The sequence below is a fragment of the Grampus griseus genome (genome assembly GCF_964374135.1).
Source record: "Grampus griseus genome assembly, chromosome: 9".
Lineage (NCBI taxonomy): Eukaryota > Metazoa > Chordata > Mammalia > Artiodactyla > Delphinidae > Grampus > Grampus griseus.
Genome location: NC_139003.1, coordinates 71947531 through 71959989, shown reverse-complemented (window position 1 = coordinate 71959989; position 12459 = coordinate 71947531).

The window sequence follows — 12459 nt, the reverse complement described above, 5'->3', positions numbered from 1 at the left end:
AACAGTGAAAGTGATATTTGTTGTTCTTATTGTTTTGGGAAAGTGCCTATCATTAAATACTTTATCTAATTATACATATAAACACTGGTAAGAGACATCATTTTATTTCAAGTGGCACTTTTGCAGCTTGAAAAATAAAAGAGAAAAAAATAATTAACACTGTGCCTGTGGGGATAGATTATGCCAAGGCAAAACAAGAAGCTACGTTAAACTTAATCTGTGGATGCTGGGTTCTCTTGCTCTTTGGTGAATATATTTAACTCAAAGTGTTTTCCCCTGGATTTTCTGATAATGAAGAATAATGGCATAAAGCATGGCCAGTGTTCTGCTCCTGAATTGACTTAGTTTGTGTGTGGATGCTGTGCCGCACCCTTTCAGGATGGAGGCACTCATTCCCTCAGGTGCTGGAAATTTGCGTCACTCAGGGCCATCAAGGCCACCAAGGCCCAAGATTCCTTTCTCAAGGTGAGACAACTCTGGAGGACCTCCACAGCTCCCTGTGGGATTGTCCAAGACCTTGGCTGTAATTGTATCACAGTGTAACATGTATCCTATGATCTTCACTCACTGACTGGTGTTGATCCTAGGAATGCTCCCAGCAAAATCTCAGAATCTCAGTCTGTTTTTCAGGTAGCCAAGTTTCAACAGCTTATAAATTAAAGCAACGTGAGATAAATAGTCAAGAATACTGAATGGTGATAGTGAATACTGGTACTGGTAGTGATATTGAATATTGATAGTGAAGGACTCTGATACTTGATCTAGTAGATATGTTAAATAAAATAATGACCTCCCAAAAGATATCCATGTTCTAATCCCTGGAACCTGTAAATATGTTACCTTACATGTCAAAAGGGACTTTGGAGATGTGATTATCATTAGGATCTCCAGATGGGTAAATTCTACTGGATTATCCAGACAGGCCCAGTGTAATCTCAAGGGGCTTTAAAAGTGGAGAAAGGAGGCAGAAGAAATCAGAGAAAGATATGTGACAATGGAAACAAGGTCAGAATGCTAAATATGAGAAGGTCTCAAACCACTGCTGCTGGCCTTTAAGATGGAGAAAGGGGGTCACAAGCCAAGGAATGCAGGGCAGCCTCTAGAAGCTGGAGAGTCAGAGCCTACAGCCTCCACAAAGAAATGGAGCTGACACTTTGATTTTAGGACTTCTAACCCAAAGAAAGGTAATAAATTTATGTTGTTTTAAGCCACCAAGTTTGTGGTCTTTTGTTAGAGCAGCAATAGAAAAGTGATTCAGTATATTTCTTATGCATGTTCAATTATGCAAACTGTAAAATCAGTGTCATCATTGCATGATCACTAACATTGGATAAAATGGCCTGCCTGGGGTACTGAACTTGCTCTGAGTCCATTCTTCACTGCCTGCCCCATTTTGGTGATCACATTTTATTCTCAACCCTATATGCTTACAGTGAGATTTACAGCCAGCTGGACCATACCTGGCTGTGTCTTGACAAAACACCACAGGTTTAAAAATGGTGTTCGGATGACAATGTCATAGGACAGTCTTTGTAGTTCTTTGGACCTAGGTCCAAATCCCAGCACCGTAATTTACTAGCTGTGTGGCCGTAGTCAATTGCCCAACTTCTCTGAGCCACCTTTCCTCATTTACCAAATTGGGGTAATATATAACTTACAGAGTTGTTATGAGTATTAAACTACAGCATGTTCTTACACATTGTCTGGCATAGAACAGGCACTTAATAAACATTAGTTATTTATGTTATTACATCATGGTTCAGTGATTCAATCAATTCAAGAAATATTGTGTGAGCCCTTACTGTGTGCTAAGAATTGTTTTCCCAATTTGCTTAATGACCACATAGAGATAGAACTGAAATTGGTCTTCAGGATTTGAGAATCGTAGGTCACAGGTACAATACCCATTACTGTATCCACAATTAACTGATTTAATTAATTAATTAATTAACAAATGGCTTTGATCATTTTTATTCAGTGTGGACGGACTTCATGTTATCCAGTGGAGGCCGTATGAAAATACCTCGCATCAGCCCAAAACACGTAAACCACACACAGAGTATCTAAAGAAAACAGCATTTTCCCTACAGTTCTTGAAAAAATGTGATTGTAGTAGACTTCATTGAAAATGGAGGAGAAAACTTCAGAGCATTTGAGGTTATGACGTTGAAAATGGAGGAGAAAACTTCAGAGCGTTTGAGGTTATGACCAAATACCTATTTTTATCCTTAGGTTATTTGACTAGAACAGCATATACATGTTCAGTATTTCATTAAAAAGCACATTCCTGCTCAGAGACATAACATATACTTGCAGTGAAAGAATTTTATTTTCCTATTACAAACCCGGCCAGAACCACATGGAAGAAGACCAAAGGATGTATTACCTTTAAAATCCATTCATTTGGTTTTGAAAGGCTTTCTCTAAATACCAGCTGAAATAATTGTATTACTTTCAGTTCTTACTGAAATGTTTATAAAGTCATTAAAGAAAAAATTAACAAAATATAAGGCAAAGAGGAGTATAACTATAAAGGCTCAATAAATCAAATGCAGCGAAATGCCTTTCATTAATCAAAATTGTTAAAAAATAAAAGGAAAATTGTAGAAACTTTTGTGAAACCTAAAGAATCATTATAGGGGTGAATTTAAGTTTAGTGTTTGATTATAAGTAAACCTTTAAACATCCATTTATTTCATTTACAAAGAAAGGGCCCAGTGAAATCAAACACACAAGAGGAAAGAAATAGTAGGAAATGTTTTCCTTAGTGGGCTTGTATTATGATGATTAAAGTCTCTATTCTCAGTAGAGAATAGTGCCATTAATAGATTTGAACATGGCGAACATAATTCCTTAGGTATTTCAGCAGATTCCAAAACCAAATCCACAATCTTATACCATTAAGGGTAATGTGAAATTATTAACAAAATTACAAAGAGAACTGAAGGAGCCTTTAAATATGCTAGTAGAAACTTTTCATTTTATAGAAAAGGGAATTGAAGCCTGAAGAGATATACTACAATCCAATTAATGAGTCACCCAAAATTAGAAGATCCAATATTTAGTTGTGGAACCTTGTTTTTGACTGCTAGTGTGTTGTCCAATTTTATTTCCACCTCACTTAACAGACTTTGTTCAAAATGCCTTTTGACTGTTTTCCAAGATCCAGTCCACAGTCAATTGCTTCTAAAGTTTCCTAGGTATGTGCCCCAAGGTTTTGAACGTAATTCTAAATAAAAGTAACAAATTGCTTCCAAGGTAAGTTAGTATTTTCTAGAGCAGCACAATCCAATAAAAATATTTTCTAATGGATACAATGAAAAAGTAAAAAGTAACAGATGAATAAATTTTAGTAATACATTTTATTATTTAACTCAACATATCAAACAATTATTTCAACATGTAATAAATGTTTTAAAAATTAAGTAGATATTTTATATTCTTGCTTTATACTCAGTCTTCAAAATCAGTGTGGATTTTACATTTACAACACATATCAATTTAGACATATTTCAAGTGCTCAGTTGCTAATCATGGCATGTGGCTACCATATTGGACAATATGTATCTAGAGTGACAACCATTATTCAAATCCTGCATTAAAATTAAATTACTTTAGTCTAATTATAAGCATGAATAACTGTTGAATAAATAATGGAACTGGCAGTTTTGGATTCCCTAAATATTAGAAATTGTATTTATATTCTGGACTTCATATTACATGTATATTGAATTTCTCATCTTTTCTCTTTTCTTCCTTTTGTTTCTCTCTTTCTTCTTTTCTGCTGTGTTCTGGGAGAATTCCTCTAACTGCCCTTCTAATTCATGGCCTTAATTTTCCATAATATCTTATCAGTTCTTCAAGGTCTCCATTGCACATTTAAATTTGATAATTTGGTTTTTCGACGGGCTCTATTTCTTGATCTTGGATGATTCTCTGTGATAGATTTAATTTACCCTTCGATCTCCCTAATATTATAAAGTGTTTATTATTAATTTTCTCCCTTCTTTGGATTTATTTCATTTGGTTACTCAGAATACATTTCTCCTCTTTTATACTGTGTAATCTTTGTATAATAAATATTATATTGGTCATTTATTTCAAAGTTCTGTGGCAAAACAGTGGAGTACATGTGTGGAGGCCCAGGTAGTTAGGGCTTGAAGCAACTAAGCACACGGCTTCACCAGCAAGGGGTTTCAAATGACATTATTTAAATGTACCCCAGAGGGAACATCACAGTAAAGATTGTGGGAAATTAGTTTGCTGAATTTTAGTGACACTCAAGATATGCAGGTCATCGGAATGGCAGCATATCTCTGGCATGAACAATATGTAAATATCCTGTTTGTCCAGGTGCTGAACATCTTTGGAGTAAAACATGATACTAGACACACGGTGCAAGGTCTCTGTTACTGTGCAGAGGACAGCATAGTCAAACTCAACTAAAGCTAGGCTGATTCTGCTGTCACATGTGTCTGCATTCTTGTCAGTGTGCCTGAGGACAGAAGATATATCCCCACGTTTGCAAGAACTTGTATGATGTTTTGTATCTTCCTGTTAATAAATGTGGTCCATTGGCATATTTGGTCTAAACTTACTTTTATTTTAACAGACCACCTGATAACCAGATGCCATGCAGTATACACTCAACTCTAATCTCCAAAGGCCACCGAATATTGACTAGCCAGCTGGATCAGGTCAGTTTAAAATGATTGGTTTGGTCTTTTTTTCCCATTGCTTTCTTAATCTTCATGAAGAAAAGTCTAAAATTTTGTTATTGTCATGTAAGTACCTGTTAGATGTTATGTGGGTTTCTGTTAAAGCATAGTTCTTATCAAAAGGGAAAGAGGAAAATTTCTCCTTTCTGTAGTTTTATCTGGTAGTTTGTATTACTTGTGTGGTGTGGAGAGGGCGTATATAGTTAGGACAGCTAAGAAGCAGACTGAGGAGTCTCTCCATTTCTGATTGGTTGCCTGAGTATGCAGGTAGTATACCTGAGGCAGACAGGTATTCTTACAGGACTGGGGCAGTCCCCACAATCTTACATGCAGTCAAGATCGTCTGTGTCCCCCACATCCTGCAAAAGTTGCTCACAGTTTCTGCCCCTCACTGTTTTCTCCTACCTGTCCATGTAGCAGTGACTGCTTGGTGTTCCACGTATTATGAACCAGATACAGACAAGTAAACTCTAAGGGATTTTATGGATCACATGGTAATTTTCATTCCATGAGGGAAAGGCAAGAAAAGATTTTTAAAGCCTTGATATTACAAAATACTTTCCAGCATCATTTCAATGTTGGCTCTTCCTATCACTACAGTCCAACGAGATTCCATTAAATAAGGTCAAAGGTGTATAACTTTCCTTTTATCTGGTCCTTCTGTAGTCTCCATCCTTGACCTACAAGCACAGCATTATCTTTGAGATGACCTAGGATTATATTGATTCTACAGATCCCAGGGAATGGGTTCCTTCAGAAAGCCATAAATAAAACATCTATAACTCCACTCCTGTTACCTTCTGAGGCATAACTGAGATAGCAGAAATAATCTAAAATGTTTATTAGTTTCCAGTAAGGGAAAGTCATTAAACAAATGTAGGGCCATTCACAGCAAATACTCATCTTAAAAACACAATGGCAAATTAGATCAGTACTTTGCAAAAAAAAAAAAAAAACACACAAAGGATTTATATTTTGTACTTGCATTTACATGTTTGCTAATTCATTCCAGTTATGTTTTAATTGTAAGCATCTTTATAACCAATACTTTATCTTCATCATTTCAGGCCTTCCAAGTTTTAATTGTTAGTCTTCTACACTTTCAAATATGATAGTTATTCTTTTATTTCACATTTATATGATAAATATAAGGGAATTTAGGAAGGAGGAAAGTTCGATGTCAAATGGAATTAAAATCCTAACTTGAAAAACATGCTAGAGAGCACTCACAATTCTTGACTTTTTCATCAACTCCAATTTCAAATATTTGTTGTGTGATGATTTTACTTTTTCCTTTCTCTGCCCTGGAAGCAAAGCCGGCAGTATTTTAATATCATGAAGCGTTATATTCGCTCTTTCAGTTGATTCTCAGAAAATGCCTGCACAGTCTCACTGTATTCCCAATGCACAGAAGTTTTTAAAGGCGTTGTTTTTCTTTAGGCATGCACTTAATAATATGAAAACTGCTTGATTACTAAAAGACTCAACTCAAAGGAAACTGACTTCATCTTCTCATGTCTATGGTTTCGTTTGTAAAAGGCTGAAAACGTGTACTGCCTATACGCGTGAAAAATAGCCCAACACATAATCTTTTACTTACTCAACACAGCGTTTCCTGTTTTGAATCTGTGGATTCTAATAGGATCAGATTGTTTTCCCTTGTGATGATCTTGTAATGAGGATGCTGCATAATTGGAGGAGTAATTGATTCAAAAGAACTGGGAGTTGGGGAAAATAAGTAAAAAAAATTCCTGGAACTATTTACCCTAACTGACTCCAAAAACGATACTTTACATTCTAAATGAAGATAAAAACAAAACACAATGCTGTTTTTTGCTCAAAATATTTTAAAGCATTATATTTGAGGCCCAGTGAACGAAGAGCTGTTTGAAAGCTATTTGCAAGCATTGCAGCAACAGAAGCAGAAGCATATAGTTCAGGTAGAATGAACATAAATGTCAAAAAGTCTTCTGTCAGAAGGAAAATTCTGAACCCTGATAGTTCTACTTCCAATTATAGCAGCAGATACAGTATCAAGAAAAGACTGCAATGAAATTCAAGTGCTGTACTCAGCTGATGGCTATTCTTGTGTTGCTTTCTCTTTTAGCAAATTAGTCCTTCCAGGACCTATCTGTTGTGTAAAAGTCTTGCATTTATGTATATTGATTTTCCCTCTTCTACAGTATAATATGTTATTATATGTGATCAGCTAATTTCTCCTTGAGTCTTTTTTGTATGACAAGGTAGGATTTCGGACATTCAAAATCAAATGTCTAGCTGTTACATTTCCGGTAACTTCAGAACAAGCTTGAAATATGAGAAATATTGGTAAAACTATCTGAAGGTTGATGAATCTCAATAGAGACAAAAATAATGCAGAAATAGATCAACAAATATCATTAATACTCCACCCTAGTAAACAAAAGGAAGAGTCATTAAGATAAAACTCAGCAGAAGATGAAAAGACATTTTCCCTTCAATCTAAGTATGTAATTATTCTAGAATTGTAGGTATATAAACTATATGCTATTATTTTGTTTGCAGTTACATATGCCAATGTACTCAAACTCAGTGACCAAGGAACTTTACTGAAGTGGTTTTTAGCTTTAATTTTAGGTCAAAGGGACAAATGTAAAAGAAACAAATTAATACAATAATTTTTTTTTAAATACAGGCATTTATAGGTGTAATGAAAGTTTACCTGTGCCCTTTATGAGTTACATGAGAGTAACTACATAAAACTATAGCATAATGACACTAAGTCCTCAATTAGTTAATAAAAGTTAATTATGTTTAATATTTAATTTTTGTTACTATGACAAGAAAGCAATAAAATTGCTGATAAATCATTTTAATCACAAGGTTTGAAACCAAAGGGTAGTATGGAATTAATCAATAAAATTAAACTAAGCACTCTACTCACCTGAAGTTTAAAATGTTGCTGGACTTTGAGACCTATTTTATTATCATTTAGGATTATTTTTGTTAAATTACATGACGATAACTATGTATTTGAGAATATGAAAACTTTTTCAAACCAAAATTATGTAAAAGATAAACACATGAGCTCATAGCTGATGAATATAATAAAATATTTTTCCCTTGACCTTTTCTATTTTATCTAGTTTGATCATCTATTTGAGGAAAAGCTCTTGAAAAGCTATTTAATAAGTAATAAAGTCTCCCTTTCCAAAAGGCATAGTCCTAAGGATTTAGAAATGTAGTCCTGAGGATTAGAAAGAATTTATTTAGGAGGGAAATTATATAGCGATTAAAAAACACTACTGCTACAAATTATATCAGGGATTTTACAGAGGGATTCTATTTAACTCCTTGAATACTGCAGCATTAAAGCTTAGAGTATGATGTTACCAAAGTGATTATATTATTAAAAAGATCGGTAAAACCCAGTTACCAGTATGTGAGAATGACACTGTTGTTTTAAAGGATAACCAGGTTGTTCAATATTATTAAAGTCAATAATAAACAGAGTAGAAAGTAAGCAAAGGAATTCATTTATCTTGTACAGCTGGAAAAATATCTTTATATTTTGAATTACAGAACTTACACACATTTTAATTAACTCATTCACAGAGACTAATTAATATGTCAGAAAATTAGCACTAGTTATAGTGTCAATAACTCAGTTCTGTTGAATTTTAATCCTAGCATAGAGAGGAATCATTTCCAGGGAAAAAATAATACTTTTAAATTAAAATTCCTTGCATTTTCAAAATTTAATAAGCCAGTAAGATGGAATTTGGATTCTTCAGTAATTCAGCTTATTCAGATAAATCCAAATATCTTTAAAATACTAAATGATTTCGATCTAGGAACCAGCCTAAACAAGTTTAGACCTTTGATATCTGAAAATTGTTATATCAGCCTTGTTTATAGAAAATAAGAAAGTACTTGAAAATTAGGACATTATAAAGAGAACAAAACTGTATTTAGTCTATTGAAGCAGCTTATCAAAAAGTTAACATGAAAAGCATTTTTATTATAAAATTTTTAAATAATACAAAGCTTCATGTTCCATAAGGAGCACACTCAACCAAACCTGTTTATAACTTCATATCTTATAGTTTCCACTGGAAAATCATCTCTATAATTATAGGCTTGGTCTTTCATAATATATAACTATAAATATACAATATATATTCATCTATCTCCAATATGCAACTTGGAAAAAAAGAGTGCTTTGACTCTTTGAAATAGAGGGATATTAAGTTAAAAAATCAGGAATTCCCACACCTGCCAGAGATGTAACTCTTCTTTGTTGTTACATGTCATATATTTGGAAAAGTTTCTGACAAGAGTGTGGATGTCAGGGGAATAGGCTACTAATTTCATTTCCATACTGATTGATAAAAGGTTATGAGTTGAGTCACATTTGTCAAGTAACATAGATCCTTTTTTGATTTTCCTTTTCTTCAGTGCCTGGAGCTTGGTAATAGGTGCTTTAAAAACATTTATTTAAATTTTAAAAAAAGGTAGAAAGACTATTTCTCATTAATCTGGAGGAATAACACAACCTTAAAAAAACCAAAAATAAAAACAAAAGAGGAAGAAGCATCCTGTTTCACCCAAGGTCATGGTGATGATACCTTTGTAAGAGCAGAAGACATTACTGACCTCAGCCTGGTTTGTATTTGAGAATATTCTGTATATTCCTTATGACAGTTCAAATTCAAGAAAAAGCACCCCTCTAGGGAGGTATAGAAATGTACTGAACTGTGGTTATTATACCCGGCTCCGTTGTTGCAATTCATGTCTGTCTTCAGCTTTAGTACTTTTGAGGAGATCAGGAATACTGGGCTTATCTTTTGTATTTTCATACTATGAGATGACTCTCAAGTCAATATAGCTAACTGTACTTTTACTTTTAAATCAAGAGTTGAATTCTCCATTGGATATTGGTACACCTGACCAATATCGATTGTATATTCCCTAAGACCAACAGCATACCGTGTTCAGTTTATCCAAAAGTAAATACGTTAACTCCTCTTCTCCCCAACTCTATCCCACACCTAATAATATTCTTTCACTATATACTTTTTCTTGTTGGTTACAAGACACTTGTAAAGAAAGTAATTGTCCTTGTAATACCCATTTCTCCTTCTTGTTTGGTAACCCAACATTACATATATTCAGAGTGGCAAAGTGTTCAGATAAAGTACACTTCCCAGCCACCCTTGCCACTAGGTTTGACCATGTTACTAAGTTCTGGCCAAAGAAATAAATGTGGAAGTTGTTAGGTGAGGATTCTGTGAGCCTTTTAAAAGGGAGAGAAAAGGCTGTGCTGTGCTCATTTTGTCTTCCACTTTCTGCTCCCTGCGTGGTATATGGAAATGGTACTTAAGCTGCAGCAACCACCCTGGACGATGCAAAATCTAACGAAGAAGAAAAACAGATGGTGGAGCAGCAGGTTGAAGGAGCCTGAGTCTCTGTTAACACTGCATGGCTGTCATCTAGGCCGAGAATGCTACCCGCATTCTGCTCATTGCAGAGAGAAATAAACTGCTACTTATTTTAACCACTGTTATTTCTGGTATCTGTTACTAGCAGTAGAAAGCGATTCCTTACTAACACAGTACAGAGTTCCCAAGAGTCCTTCTAGAATTTCTCTCTCCTCTGTAATCCACCCCAACTGTCAGTTTAATTTCTTAAATTTATTTCAAATTTTCTGCTTTCTCTACATCACCACTTTCATTACTTCAGTTCAAACACTTGTCACCTGATACCACACCATTGCTGTGGACTCTAATTTACCTGCTTTCGGCCTTACTTCCCTAGGGCGTAGCATCCCCACTGCTGCCAGAGCGTTCTCTGAAATGATGATCTGATCATAATCCTCTCTGCTCATTCTCAGGTTCAGATACCTTCCATGACTTATTTCCAGCCAGGTAATGTTTTTTTAGAGTGCCAAAAATATGAATCTTGAGTATTGGCCTTGTCTCTGGTCTTATGCTCTAGAAGTACCAAAACACTGGTATTTCCCTGAATACCCCTCCAATTCCTTGTCAGTGCTGTTTATTCTGTGGAATGCCTATTCTCAGGCTGTTGGTTATAAAACTCTTATCAATTTAAAACATGTTTAAGTTTCTCTTTGAAGATTTCATGACTCTTGATTTGTTAAACACAATCTTCACTCTGTAAAATTCATTGTACACAATTCTGTTGTTTTATATCACACTGTATCATTATTATTTTTTTACATGCCTGTTTCATTTACAAGACTATGGGCAATCTAAGGACAGATAGAATGTATTTCTCATTTTCATACCTTGTACCTCCAGTTTCTGTCTCAGTGTCTGGGGAATAGTTGTACAGGCCACTCAGGAAGTATTTGAGGAATCTGGATTGTAGTATAGCTCCTTTCTGAGATACTATTAGTTAACAAACTCCCAAGAGATGATGGCATCATGGGTCATCCTAATGGAAGCCAAAATCATTCAGGATTATTATCTACATTAAATGACCATTGGGACTATCTTGCACTAAGCTACTGTTATGTTTGGGCTAGTCAAAGAGCAAGGGTCTTGGAAAGTTAGAAGAAAAACAGATGGTGGCATAATGATGTAAAGACTATTTTGCTCCTGTAAATGATAGCAACATTAGCTCACCTTTGCAAGTGAATAGAACAGGTTAATTGTGAATTAGTATTTTACTAAAATTCTTCTCTATCAAGCTTCATTAAAGAGAATTCATCACTCAGTCCGTTTTCATAGGTTTAGTTCTTCTCCATATCATTTGGTTGTGGTTGTCTTATCATTCAGGCCCAGCTAATAGATAACAATCATTTCTATTTTTTGAAATTCAGCAAATATAGCTACTCTTAGTACTTAATATGTTTAAATGTCTTAGGTGTTTAGAAAATACTTAAAACAAGCTTTGCTGTTCTGAAATACAGTCCCTTTACCAGACACATTTTTAAAATTATTTTAAGAGGAATAAGTTAGTTTAAGTACATTAGATAAAATCTTTGCCATTCAGTGTTCAGAATTTAGTGGTTAGTAGAAAAGCAATCATTTTCTGCTAATGCTTTACTTATTAGAATTGGGCATTTGATTTCCCCCATTCTAATCTATGATAATCACTATCGGAGGGGCCCAATTTGGAGTACAACCCATTATTTCCACAGTACTGTTGGCGTCCTCTCTGTATAGTCAATCAGAACAACAAAAAATTTTATTTGGAACCTTACTCAACAAGTAACCTTGCTGACTGATCTACTCATTGCACTGCTCTTGCAGAAATACTGCTGTGTGAACTCTGATGTAGGTAAAGTCAAATAAAACATTATTTCTTGCACCCTCAAAGACGCCAGGCTGTCTATGTACTTTTCATTGTAAATAAAATAGATTTTTTAAAGTCTATAGAGATGCATGTTTCACATTTGTGGTAGAATTTTTTTCCTCTGTGCTTCAATATTGGCTTTAATAGCACTAAAATTACTGGTAAAGAAAAAAAAAATTCTAGTCTTACTCCCCAAAGAAAATGAAATTTGAGTAAATAGGTATGAGGATTATTTGATATTTCGTGATGTTTGAACCTGCTTTTTAACTGTATGCCATGGCGGTTTCCATAGCTGAATTTTAAGTTACTTTCCTAGGGTCATAGAGCAAGTAACTATTGGAGGTAGGATGCACTTCTAGATGAGCTGGTTCTGGAGGTTCCACATTAACCATTTTTTTCTGTAGTGTCTCCAATGGACATTATATTGATATTTAACAAAGCA